This window comes from Balaenoptera borealis, assembly GCF_965194805.1.
Source record: "Balaenoptera borealis genome assembly, contig: HAP1_SCAFFOLD_248, whole genome shotgun sequence".
Classification (NCBI taxonomy): Eukaryota; Metazoa; Chordata; class Mammalia; order Artiodactyla; family Balaenopteridae; genus Balaenoptera; species Balaenoptera borealis.
The window spans coordinates 153,422-166,319 of record NW_028123909.1 but is presented as its reverse complement, the minus strand read 5'-3'; positions in this window follow the sequence as shown (position 1 = coordinate 166,319).

Here is a 12,898-nt window from a genome sequence, read left to right as displayed (position 1 = left end):
TTGCCTATTGTAAATACTGCTGCAATACACGATTTTCCATCCCGTGTCTTTTGGATTCTGGCTTTCACAGGTGACAGGCCCAATAGTGGGCCTTCCAGATCATATGGTGACTCACTTTTTACCTTTAAACACACTGCCATTCTGTTCCTATTATTGGCTGTTACCAGTTTACATCCCACTTAGACCGAGAGGTTATGCTGTTCTCCACAACTTCTTCAACATCTATTGTTTGTTGACTTTTTGCTGATGGTCATTCTGACTGGTGTGAGGTGATACCTTTGTGTAGATTGGGTTTCCATGCGTCTGACAATTCCTGATGTTTTGCGTTTATCAATGTCCTTTTCATTTTTTTTTAAGATTGAGCTAAACTTACAACTTCTAATTGCCTTCTTGAAAAATTTGCCGCGTTTGGATTTTTTGGCCATTCCCTGCCCCAGGATATTTTTTGAGGGCATGAGTCATTTACAGCCCTGCAGTCCTTGTGAATATTAGTGACCATTAGCAGTAGATTTGAGCTGCTGTTTGAGGAAACGGCCTTAGGGTGGGAAGACTTCTACGTTGCCAACTCTGCTTGCTAGGGAAACAGAACCTTGCTGCAAGTTGTGCTTTTAGGTTGCAGATTAGAGTGGAATGTGCCAGGACAAACCCCCATAAGTTTTAGCCTCCTTAATTCTTGTCTGTGTCTTTAAGTTGTAGTTTTTATCAGAGCAAACTTGATTGAAAAATGTCTTTTTTTCTAGGTGTACAGAATCTTGTTCATTTACACATATACATATATCTATTGATCTTTGGGTTCTTTTCCATGTAGGTTATTACAGAGTGTTGAGTAGACCACTCTTGGTATTCCATAGGTCTTTGGGGATTATATATTTTATATGTATTAGTATATGTGTGTTAACCCCAATATCCTAATTTATCCATTCCTCACACCTTTTCTTTGGCTTAACCATAAGTTTGTCTTCTCAATCTGAGATTGCCTTTCTCTGTGGAAATATGTTCATTTTTATGAATTTTCAGATAACATAAGTGATATCAAAAGGCATTTGTCTTTCGCATTCTGATTTACTTCACGTTGTGTGATTATCTCTAGGCTCATGTGTGGTGCTGCATATGCCATTCTTTTACTTTTTTTCGTGACTTATATTCCATTCTGTCTATATACCACTTCTTCTTTGTCCATTCATCTGTTTATGGACCTTTTTTTTGCTTCCATATCTTGGCTATTTCAATATTGCTGCAGTGCACATTTGCCTGCCTCTGTCTTTCCGATTCTGGTGGCCTTAGGTTATAGGCCCAAAAGGTGCCCTGCCGCATCATATGGTAGCTGAATTTTTACCTTTTAAAGCAGCTCCATTCAGTTTGTGTTAGTGCTGTTACCACTTTACATCCCACCAGCAGCTAGAAGGTACACAGTTCTCTACAAGCCCTTCAGCATTTATAGTTTGTAGACTTTTTGCTGATGGTCATTTGACTGGTGTGAGCTGAAACCTTTTTGGACGTTGGATTTGCATATGGCTAAGAATTCCTTATAGTGAACTTTAGGCATGTCCTTTTTTTTCTTTTCCTTTTTTTTTTAAAGAGTGACTACACCTTCCCTCTTCATATTGAGTTCTTGAAAAATTTGTCATGTGTTGAATTTCCTTGCCTATGCCCTACCCCAGGGCATTTTTTGAGGGCAGGCGTCATTTACAGTTTTTTTTTAAATTTAATTTATTTTATTTTTTATTTTATTTTATTTTTGGCTGTGTTGGGTCTTCATTGCTGCGCACTGGCTTCCTCTAGTTGCGGTGAGCGGGGGCTACTCTTTGTTACAGTGCGCAGGCCTCTCATTGTGGTGGCTTCTCTTATTGTGGAGCACGGGCTCTAGGGTGCGCGGGCTTCAGTAGTTGTGGCACGCGGGCTCAGTAGTTGTGGCTCGCGGGCTCTAGAGCGCAGTCTCAGTAGTTGTGGCGCACAGGCTTAGTTGCTCCGCGGCATGTGGGATCTTCCGGGACCAGGGCTCGAACCCGTGTCCCCTGCGTTGGCAGGCGGATTTGTAACCACTGTGCCACCAGGGAAGGCCAAGAAGGTGTTTTTTAACGTGTAATTTGAGCAAGTGGTTCCGTGTTATTAACATGCCCGGGGCGGGGTGGGGGGTCGGTGTGACAGGCCTGCCCTCCTCTGCAGGTCTAGTTCCAGTCTCTGAAAGGCATTGAGGATTCTGTTTGAGGATTCTGTCTTCCTTTGTGTTTTCTGCTCCCCACGCTCCCTCCTGTAACCCCTTTCTGCCATCCCCACTCCCCCCACCCCCCCAGTCACACGTTGCAAACCCCAGACCCGTTTTTTCCGTTGTGATTAAACCGTCACCTGAAGCCGCCTCCAGGAGCCTCTGATCTGAACCCCCTAGTGGCATTAACGTGGCCCTCGTGCTATTAACTTCAGCCTCACAGACTTTCCCCGCTGAGAACAGCTTTGCTGGGCACTGAGGGTCTGTGACTTTTATCTCAGTTAGGCCGTTAAAAAACTGAAACATGGTTTAGATAAATAAATAACTCCTCCTTCCCTTCCTCCTGGCTCTGAGCTTGGAGCTGGTGAGCTGTCTGGGGAGAAGGTCACGGGATGGGGGCTGGGGGATGGGGAGAGAGGACAAGGTAACCGTGCCTGACACGGATCTGTAACTACACGTGGACAGAGCTCTATACTGAACGTGTCTGGTCCCTCCTTTGCTCCGAGGCGTTCCCGTTTTCTGGTTGGTGTGAGGGGTGGGGCAGAGTGGAAGGTGGACCAAGGTTGCAGTAGCTTTGTCTGACTCTAGGTCTGTGACATCCCCCTTCAAGCACATCCCTCTTCCCCACTGTCTCCCCATCTCTTCCCTCCGCCCCTTTCCGTGACTGTCTCCGTGTGTTTCCACCTTGTTGCTTTTCTGTGGTCCCTCTGTTTCTCTTTCACCCTCTACCTGTCTCCGCCTTTTGTCTCCTTCCGAACCTTCCAGCATCCCCTGTGCTGCGGTTGGCGCATGGTTTGGGGGATCGCCCTCCAACGCGGGCTGCAGGCGACTTGTCAGACTGCTTTGTGAAACCAAAAAATGTAGAAATCTTTCATTTCCTTGGCCTCTGAGGCTTCGCTGGGGTGGCGGGCAATTGGCAGGCCTGTCGGCTACACCCCACACTGGTCGTTGTTTCATATTCTTAGCTATAAAAGTGGGGATACAAATGGTACCTGCTTCATAAGGCCGTAGTGAGGATCCAGCAGGAAGTGGATGCGAAGCCCTGAGCACAGTGATTGATTCTCAGCAGATGCTCAATGAATGAAATCTCTTAAATGAAATCGTTTATTATAAAAATGTTTAGTCCGGGGTAAAAGTGGACCAGAACAATGAGCCCCCATGCATATACATCAGCCAGATTCGGTATGTTTCAACATTTTGTGTACCTGCTTTGTCCATCCCCTCTTCTTGTGGTTGCCGGAATATTTTAAAGCAATTAGCAAACCCCTCGTAGCATTTCAGCCCTATGTGCGTCTCTAAAAAATCTGAATGTTTTCTCATACAACCTTAAGACCTTTATGCCAACCAATGAAAATGATGATTCTTACTTTAATACTGAGTCCATATTCAGGTTTTTCTGATTAACTTTAAAATGTCCTTTTACTCTTGTGTTTTTTGAATCAGGATCCAAATATTGTTCTTGTATTGTAATTGGTAATAACATCCCATTAATCCAGAACAGCCCCCCACCCCACCCCCACCCCCACCCCCAGGTAATTGACGTATTGAAGAAACTGGGCCGGCTGTAGAGTGTTCCACATTCTGGATTTCTCTGTTTGCTTTTTCGTGGTGTCATTTAAATTGCACTTCTGCTTCCTAAATTTCCTATGAGCTGAAAGCCAGCTCCAACAGCTGGATTAGCGTGTTAGGTTCGGACTTTGTAGCAAGAGGCACATGACACGTAGGGGCCGCTCTGCCGTCCGTCACTTCTCTAAAGTGGGCTCAGGTGCGCTCAGTTCTCCGGCTCCTCACTCAGCTGTCATCTGCCATTCGTTTCATTTTCACTGACGATCTCTGCATAAATCGATTATTTTATTAGGAAGTTAGGAAGCGGTGAGTTTGCTAATCATGCCATTCCTTCCACGTTGACTGCTTTTTACTCATCCACTTGCGCTATATATTTGCCTGTAAAGACAGTCAGGTGCGGTTGGCAGATTTCTGCGACGTCTCCCGTGACTTTTAAAAGCCTCCAGGGGTTACTCCCAGGGGTAACCCGCTGAAAGAGATTTTGCAGATATAATTAAGGTTGTGTTCTGGGTGGGTTGAATTTGCTCACACCAGCCCTTTAAAAGCAGAGAATGTCCTCAGGCCGGCAGCAGAAGTCAGAGAGATTGAAGCAGGAGAAAGGTGGGACGCACCCTTGGCAACTTTGCAGGTGGAGGGGGCCCCATGAGAAGGATTGTGAGTGTGTCGAGGAGCTGAGGGTGACCCCTCCTCCTTGGCAGGCAGCAAGGGAACGGGGACCTCAGTCCTACAGCCCTCGGAACTGCATTCTGCCAACAGCATGAATGAGTTTGGGAGCAGATTCCTCCCTGGAGCCTCTAGATAAGAACCCAGGTTGCCAGCACCTTGATTCTGGCTTTGTGAGCCCCTAGGCAGAAAACCCAGCAGAGCCAGCCAGGACTTCTGACCTCCAGAACTGGGAGGTATTTATTAGTGGTGTTTTTAAGTCACTGAGTTTGTGGGTGTTTGTTACACAGCAATAGAAGACTAATAGAGCAGGATCAATGCTTAACTTCTTTGTTTTTAATTGCCGGTTTCCAGAATAAAAAAGGTTAAGTAAATGACAGCTGCCTTTATCTTCCTCATCCTTACATAGAAACCATACGTCTTAACGGACATCAATGAAGTGGATTCCTAATTTGCTGTCAGTAAAACTTACTCATTTAGAGATTGACAAGTGTCCTGGGTTTGGCTCATTGAAAGAATGGTTTTAAAGGGATACTGGTTATCAAATAGACAGTAAAATCAATTTGTCGGTTAAAATCAATTTGTATGGTTAAGATGTTTTGCTACCATTTTCTTCTGTGATATACTGAAATAATTTCATCATATGCAAGTGGGGCACATAACATTTGATAAATTCCATCTGTCTGTTGACAATCTACTCACTTCTCTGACTGCATACCCTCTCCTGTTAGAGAAGGATGTTTCCGATTATAAGGAGACTCCAAAATAGATGCTTAATTCATAAAGTATGCAAATGTTACTCTCATATATAAAGAACATCATGGTTAAAGTACTATGAAGTCACATCATTATTGCCATGGAAGACATTTCATTTTCTCACACTGACTTCAGAGCTTAATCCAGAGTCTGAATATTGATCTTTTTGAATTCGTGTGAGAATTGGTGTCTTTGAAACATGGTTTTGGTCAAAACAAAATTTTGCAACTTTTACTCTTTGAAAAACAGCTTTATCGAGGCATGCTATTACATGTTATAAAATTCACTCACTATGAGTGTAAATTTGATGAGTTTTAGTAAACTCTGAGTTGTGCAGCCAGCACCACAGTCTAATTTTAAAACATTTCCATGTGTCAAAGAGACCCCCTGTGCCCACTTGTAGTCACTTCCTGCTCCCATCCCCAGGCAACCAATAATCTGCTTTCTGTCTCTATAGTAATTTTCCTTTTCTGAACATTTCATATGAGTGGAATCTTACAGGTTGTAGACTGTTTGTCTTTTGCACATGGCTTCTTTCATTTAACACCAGGTTTTGGAGGTTGATCCACGTTGTGTGTTCCGGTCTCTTGTTCCCTTTTGTTGCTGAATAATATTCCATTACGTGGATAGACCACATTTTGTTTATCCCTTCGCCAGTTGATGGACATTTGAATTATTCCCACTTTTGGTCTATTACAAACGATGCTGCTGTGTTCACATTCACGTACAAGTGTGGATGTATGTTTTCATTTCTCCTGGGTATGTAACTAGGAGTGGAACTGCTGGGCTGTATGGTGAATTCATGTTTAACTTTCTAAGGAATCACTAGTTGCTTTCTAAATTATACTACATTTACATTCTCACCATCATTTTATGAGAGTTCCGGGTTTGCCATAGCCTCATCAACACTTGCTGTTGTCTTTGATTCTAGCCTTCCTAGTGGGTGTGAAGTGGTGCTTCATTGGGGTCTTGATTTGCATTTCCCTAACAGTTAGTGATATTGGACATGTTTGTGGTGATTAGCCATTCTTATATCTTCTTTGGTGAAATATCTATTTAAATCTTATGCCCATTTAAAAAATTGATTGTCTTTATTTATGTTATTTATCATGTGTATAATTCACAAATACTTCCTCCCAGTTAGTGGCTTCTTTTTCATTTTCTTCATAGTGACTTTTGAAGTACAGAAGGTTTTAATTTTGAAGTCCAGTTTACAACTTTTTGGAATGAATTTTAGTGTCTTATCTAAGAACTTTTTGCCTAACTGAATTCCCCAAAGATTTTTTTCTCTTTTTCTTCTAGAAGTGTTTTAGCATTTTAGCTCTTAGGTCTTTGTTTGATTTTTGAGTTGTCATGTATAACATGAGGTAAGGGTCTAAATTCATCTTTTTTTGCATGTGGCTATCTAGTTGTCTGAAAAATGTTTGTTTTTTTGTTTGAAGATAAAAACGTTTTCTTCTCCCGTTGGATTGTCTTGGCACCTTTGTTGAAAATTGATTGACCATAAACTTAAGGACTTATTTCTGGACTCTTAGTTTTGTTCTGTGGATGTATATGTCTGTCCTTATGCTGGTCCCACAGTGTCTTGATTACTGTAGCTTTATAGTAAGTTTTGAAATCAGGAAATAAAAATCTTCTCACTTTATTCTTTTCTTTCTTTTTTTTTTTCAAACTTGTTTTTGGCTCTTCTGGATCCTTTGCATTTCCATATGAATTTTAGCATCAGTTTTTCAATTTCTGCCCCCCCTCAAAAAAAAGCCTACTCAGATTTTGGTAGGGATTTTGTTGAATGTATAGATTTGGAGACAACTGTCATTTTAACAACATTAAGTCTTCCAATCCATGAATGAAATGTCTCTACAGTTGTTTACGTCGTCCCTAATTTCTCTCAGCAGTGCTTTGTAGTTTTCAGTCTTATGTGTCTTCTTAAATTTATTCACAAATATTTTAATGTTTTTGATGCTATTATGGATGAAATTGTTTCTTTAATTTCATTTTTGGTTGTTCATTGCTAGTACATGGAAATAGAATTGGATTTTGTATGGTGATCTTGTATCCTACAATCTTGCTGAACTAATTTATTAGTTCTAGTAGATTTGTGTATGTGTGTATGTGTGTGAGTTCTTCAGGATTTTCTACATGTAAGATCCTGTCTCTGAATAAAAACAAATGTACTCCTTTCTTTCCAGACTGGTGCCTTTTCTTTTCGATTTTTACTTTTCACTTTAATTTCTTAAATATTTATTAACGTTGGTCTCAAACATATTTAGCATGCTTTCAAAGAACATTCGGGTTGAAAGAATGCATAAATTATATTTGGCGTTTGGGGCTAAGGCATAAGAAATATACTTGCCATGGACTTTGAAAAAAAAATGTATGTTTCATTATAAAAAGGATACATTGGAAAGACAGAAATTGCTACCTTACAAAGTTCTTTTTTTTTAAATTATTATTTATTTATTTATTTATTTTTGGCTGTGTTGGGTCTTCGTTTCTGTGCGAGGGCTTCCTCTAGCTGCGGCAAGTGGGGGCCACTCTTCATCGCGGTGCGTGGGCCTCACTATCGTGGCCTTTCGTTGCGGAGCACAGGCTCCAGACGCGCAGGCTCAGTAGTTGTGGCTCACGGGCCTAGTTGCTCCGCGGCATGCGGGATCTTCCCAGACCAGGGCTCGAACCCGTGTCCCCTGCATTGGCAGGCAGAGTCTCAACCACTGTGCCACCAGGGAAGCCCCAAAGTTCTTTTTAAAAGGATTTTCTAAGCAGGCCTGTAGAAAGAAAGATGGACACAGACATGACATAGAGACCTCTTTTTTTAATTTGGTAATTATATGCAAAATACAGGACCACAGAAGTACTGAAAAAAAAATAAGCGACACAGAGGAAAACATTTTAGGTTTACTTTTTTGTCAGTTTCAAGGAACAAAGTTACCAGCCTATTTTATGATTATAAAATTATTGCTCGAAGTGCTTTGTGCTTCAAAACATGGTAGGTGGCTAAAATCTGCAAATACTTAACCTCTGTGCAACTTCTGACTTGAAGAGCAGAGTTAAATGATAGAACATCGAGCCCTTTTGCTTGTGGTCGTAGAGAGGGAAATCTTAACCTGGGAACCCCCCTTCAGGCTTTGTTTTCTCTTTTGTTTCCACCTTTGTTTGGAAGAGTTTGTTTGTGTCCCTGTGCAGGGCCTTCCCCAGACAAACAGCCTCCCTGATTGACAGTCACAGATGGCCGCCGTCCCACCCTGTCTGACGTGTAAAACTTCCTCCAGCTGAGAGCCACCAGCCCCAAAAGGGAAGAAAACCTGAGGCCCCATTCAACCCTGCATCAATTATCCATGGCTTTGTGGAGACTTCTAGTGAGGGAAAGAGTTAAAGATCCATTTAAACTTTCAAACAGCAGAGGTAAACACTTGGCTAAGCACAGCTGATTGGATTTTCAATTGAAGAGGCCAGGCAGCCACAGGCAACGGGTGGTGAGGAACCCACAGAAATGATGGACACAGATTCTGCACTTTCAACTTGCATCTCTAGACAGAAATGCCGCCTAGAGAGGAAAGACACTGAAGAAGAGGGAAAGGCTGTGAGTCCAAACCCCACTGGTAGGCAGTCCTTTGGGCTGACTCCTTATCTGTGTTGGCTCCCACAAGCCTGGGTATTGGCGCCCCGGGTTGGAGACGCCACCTGCCCTGCCACGCAGCCTCTGCGGCTCTGAAAACTGGGGACATCTGAGAAAATTGTGGCAGCTTTCAAAGAGAGTAAAAAGGCTTAAACCAGTCCTATGAGAAATTTCGTTGTCTTTTTTGTTCGTTTATTTTAAACCAGTTTATTTGGGCCGGTTTTCCTCTTACAAGACATCATTCAGGTTCTAAGATCAGCCATGATTATCTCTTCCCAGAAAAATTCAGAAGAGCTACACTTCTGCTGGAATGGCACAATCCTTTAACATCTGCTAATCACTAGAACTATAGGAACCCTGGCATGTGACCACCAGACCCCTGATCTGCAGGCTGGCAACTCTCTCTCTGATCTTGTAGGTGGTTGCTATTTAATTTTCCCTGAGCTCTTCTGAGCCCGTGGTTGATGGGAATTACTGTTGGTTTAAGACAGTGATGGCCACCTGTGTACTAAACACAGCACTAGTATTTTCTATGCTAGTTAAAATAATGTGACCAAGTTTGCCCATCCCCCAAAAAGCAGAGCCTGAATAGGAGGTAGGCACTTCACAACTGCTATTTTCCGTCTGTCACCAGGAAAAGTTAGTGGGGAAATGAGCACGCCTCGGGGTTTTTTTTTTTATTTTATTTTTTTCTTTAAATTTATTTATTTATATTTATTTTTGGCTGTGTTGGGTCTTTGTTTCTACGCGAGGGCTTTTCTCCAGTTGCGGCAAGCGGGGGCCACTCTTCATCGCGGTGCGCCGGCCTCTCACTCTCGCGGCCTCTCTTGTTGCGGAGCACAGGCTCCAGACGCGCAGGCTCAGTAGTTGTGGCTCACGGGCCTAGTTGCTCCGCGGCATGTGGGATCTTCCCAGACCAGGGCTCGAACCCGTGTCCCCTGCATTGGCAGGCAGATTCTCAACCACTGCGCCACCAGGGAAGCCCTGGGTTTTTTTTTAATTGAAGTATAGTTGATAGAATGTTGTGTTAGTTTCAGGTGTACAGCAAAGTGATTCAGCTATACATATATATATTGTTTTTCAGATTCTTTTCCATTATAGGTTATTACAAGATACTGAATGTAGTTCCCTGTGCCATACAGTAGGTCCTTGTGTTTATCTATTTTATATATAATGGTGTGTATCTGTTAATCCCAAACTCCTAATTTATCCCTCCCCACGTTTCTCCTTCGGTAGCCATAAGTTTGTTTTCTATGTCTGTGAGTCTATTTCTGTTTTGTAAATCAGTTCATTTGTATCATTTTTTTAGATTCCATGTATAAGTGATACCATGTAATATTTGTCTTTCTCTGTCTGACTCACTTCACTTAGTATGATCATCTCTAGGTCCGTCCATGTTGCTGCAAATGGCATTATTTCATTCTTTTTTATGGCTGCATAATATACCATTGTGTATATATTGATATATACCACATCATCTTTATCCATTCATCTGTGGACGGACATTTAGGCTGCTTCCATGTCTTGGCTATTGTAAGTAGTGCTGGAGTTTGTTTTTTAAAAAAGCATATAAACTATACAATTCCTAGTTAATATATCATGATACTAAAATCCAGAATTTGGGGGCAGTGCACAGGTCTCTGCTTTATGTGCTTTGTTGAATGAGACATTGAGAATCTAATATATATTAAGTGCTCCACTGGAAATGTCTTATTAAACAAAACAGCACATAGGGGAGACTAGAACAGCGTCAGGCCACAGAGGACTTTCCACCTGCCACCAGCTCACTCTGCAAAAGGATGGATGTGAAACCCACAGACCTCTGGCATGCCAGTATCAGACAGCTGTAAGGAGTGTTTACTACTGCCCAGAAGTCTCCGAAATTCTTGGAAGGGGCTACTGGTGATGTTTCAGAGCCATGAGTTTAGATCCCACGGCAAGTGTGGGGAAACCACTCTTAGCCAAAAGGAAAGTCTAGCCAATCAGCCAACATCTGCAACTGACTCAACTTTGTAGCTGTCTCGTTGCCTGGGTCCACATAATTAAGGGAAAATGCTACATGCTCTAGCAATATTAGCAAAGCTGGGGTCTTAATATATATTCCTAGAGAGTTCTAAGGACCCAGGAAACATCACCTCTACTGGAAAAGTTGACCGTCAGCTTTTTGAACTGACAGTAGAGGGATGATTGGGCGGGTTTAGGACTTTAGGAGCCCCAAACGCCTGAAATTCCAGGTGGCAGTGCACTGTCATTAATATCCCCTGGTTTTAGCTCTTTGGGAGATACCTTTTCTGAGGGTTTTATACATTATTTTTGATTTATTTTAGTATTCCTACTTCTAGTCAAAGTCAAGACCAGGAAATGTAGAGATATGCTATGAGGTGGTTCTCGGGCTTTGTTTGAAATCTACTAAAAATTCCGTCATTCGTTCAGTGACTTTCACTGTGTACCATGCATCCGTGAGTAGTACTGCTATGGGTGCCCCTATGGAGCTGACATTCTTTGTTTAATATACTTATTTAATTATTTATTTGGCTGCGCTGGGTCTTAGTTGTGGCACGTGGGATCTTTTAGTTGCAGCATGCGAACTCTTAGTTGTGGCATGTGGGATCTAGTGCCCTGACCAGGGATCGAACCCGGGCCCCCCTGCACTTAGCCACTGGACCACCAGGGAAGTCCCTGGAGCTAACATTCTACCGGGGGGTTGGGGGGGGGGCGGGAGACAGACCAACGAATACACACTGTCCGCACAGTAGTAAATGTTGTGGAGAATTGTAGAGGCCAGAGGGGGGCAGGGCTTGCCGGTATGTGCGGCAGTTTCAAAAGGGTGTTTGGAGAAGGCACCACTTATAAAGGGACGGTTGAACAGCGTCCTGGGGAGGTGTGAGGGCTGAGCCCCTGTGTACTGGGGGGAAGTGGGTCCAGGCAGAGGGCTCAGCAGGGCAGAGACCCTAAGACTGGAACCACGTGGTGGAGGAAGAGCAAGGTGGCTGCAGCCAAGGGGCTGAGTGCGAGGGACCGCGAGACAGGTGGGGGGTGGTTGGCGAGGCTTTTTAGGCAATCACGAGGATCTCCACTTTTACTGGTCCTGGGATGGGGCACAGGAAAGTTTGAGCACTGGGGCGGCACACCCTGACTCAAGTGCTCATGCAGCATCGTCTCGGTGCTGTGGAAGCAAGAAGCAGGAGATGCTGCAGCGCTCAGCAAGAGATGATCCCGGCTTTGGGACCAGCGGCCAGCAGTGGAGGTGGTGAGAAGTCATCTGAAGATGGGAGGATAGATTTGCAGTGAATTGTGCTGTGGTACAAAAGCGGGTGGGAGGCACAGGGGCTTGCAGGGTACCATGTGCTTGGGTTCAGCTGGGGTCAGAAGGTGAAAGAAAGGCTCAGGCAAGAGCCTGAGGGTGTAGGGCGATGACTGTGTTCATGCATCTCGGAATTAAGGTGACTTGCTTGCTTTGCACAGTGGGCCGTCTGCTGAAGAGTATTGTCACACCCGCTCTGTGTTCTGCGTGATGCTTTTAGGTCAGCCTTAGAGTTCAGAGCTTTGTCCCAACTCTGCTCGCTGATGAACAGAGAAGATTCTTGTGATTTGGTGGTTTCCAAGAGAAATCCCAGCAAAGTGTGGATGGAGGTGGGGGCAGAGAGAATTGCTTTAGTCCCTCAAAGAGACTGTTTATAACAGTAGAACACAGTGAGAGCAACTAGGACAGCTTCTTCAAGAAGCACACATATTCTTTCTTCCCTTGTAAGAGGCACTTACTCTCCAAAGAAATCTTTTTTTTTTTTCCTTACTGGAAATATTTCACTGCTTTGATTTTATTTTTTAATTCATTGTCTTCAAAGTTTGCTCTTTCAGAATTCATTTGCTTACCATATAATCTATGACTATTTCAGAAGATTGAAATTAGGTTTGTTTTGTGGCTTCTACTTTTAAACCAAGAAGTGGGTTCAGAATTGGTGATGGAAGAGAACTTGAAATAGGATAGCTTATTGGGAACATTGATTTGGGCCCTTTTCTTCTAGTGTTAACTTTTTAGCTTATCTCTTTCAGAATATGCCTGATTTCCTTCTCGTGAGATACCACATGTC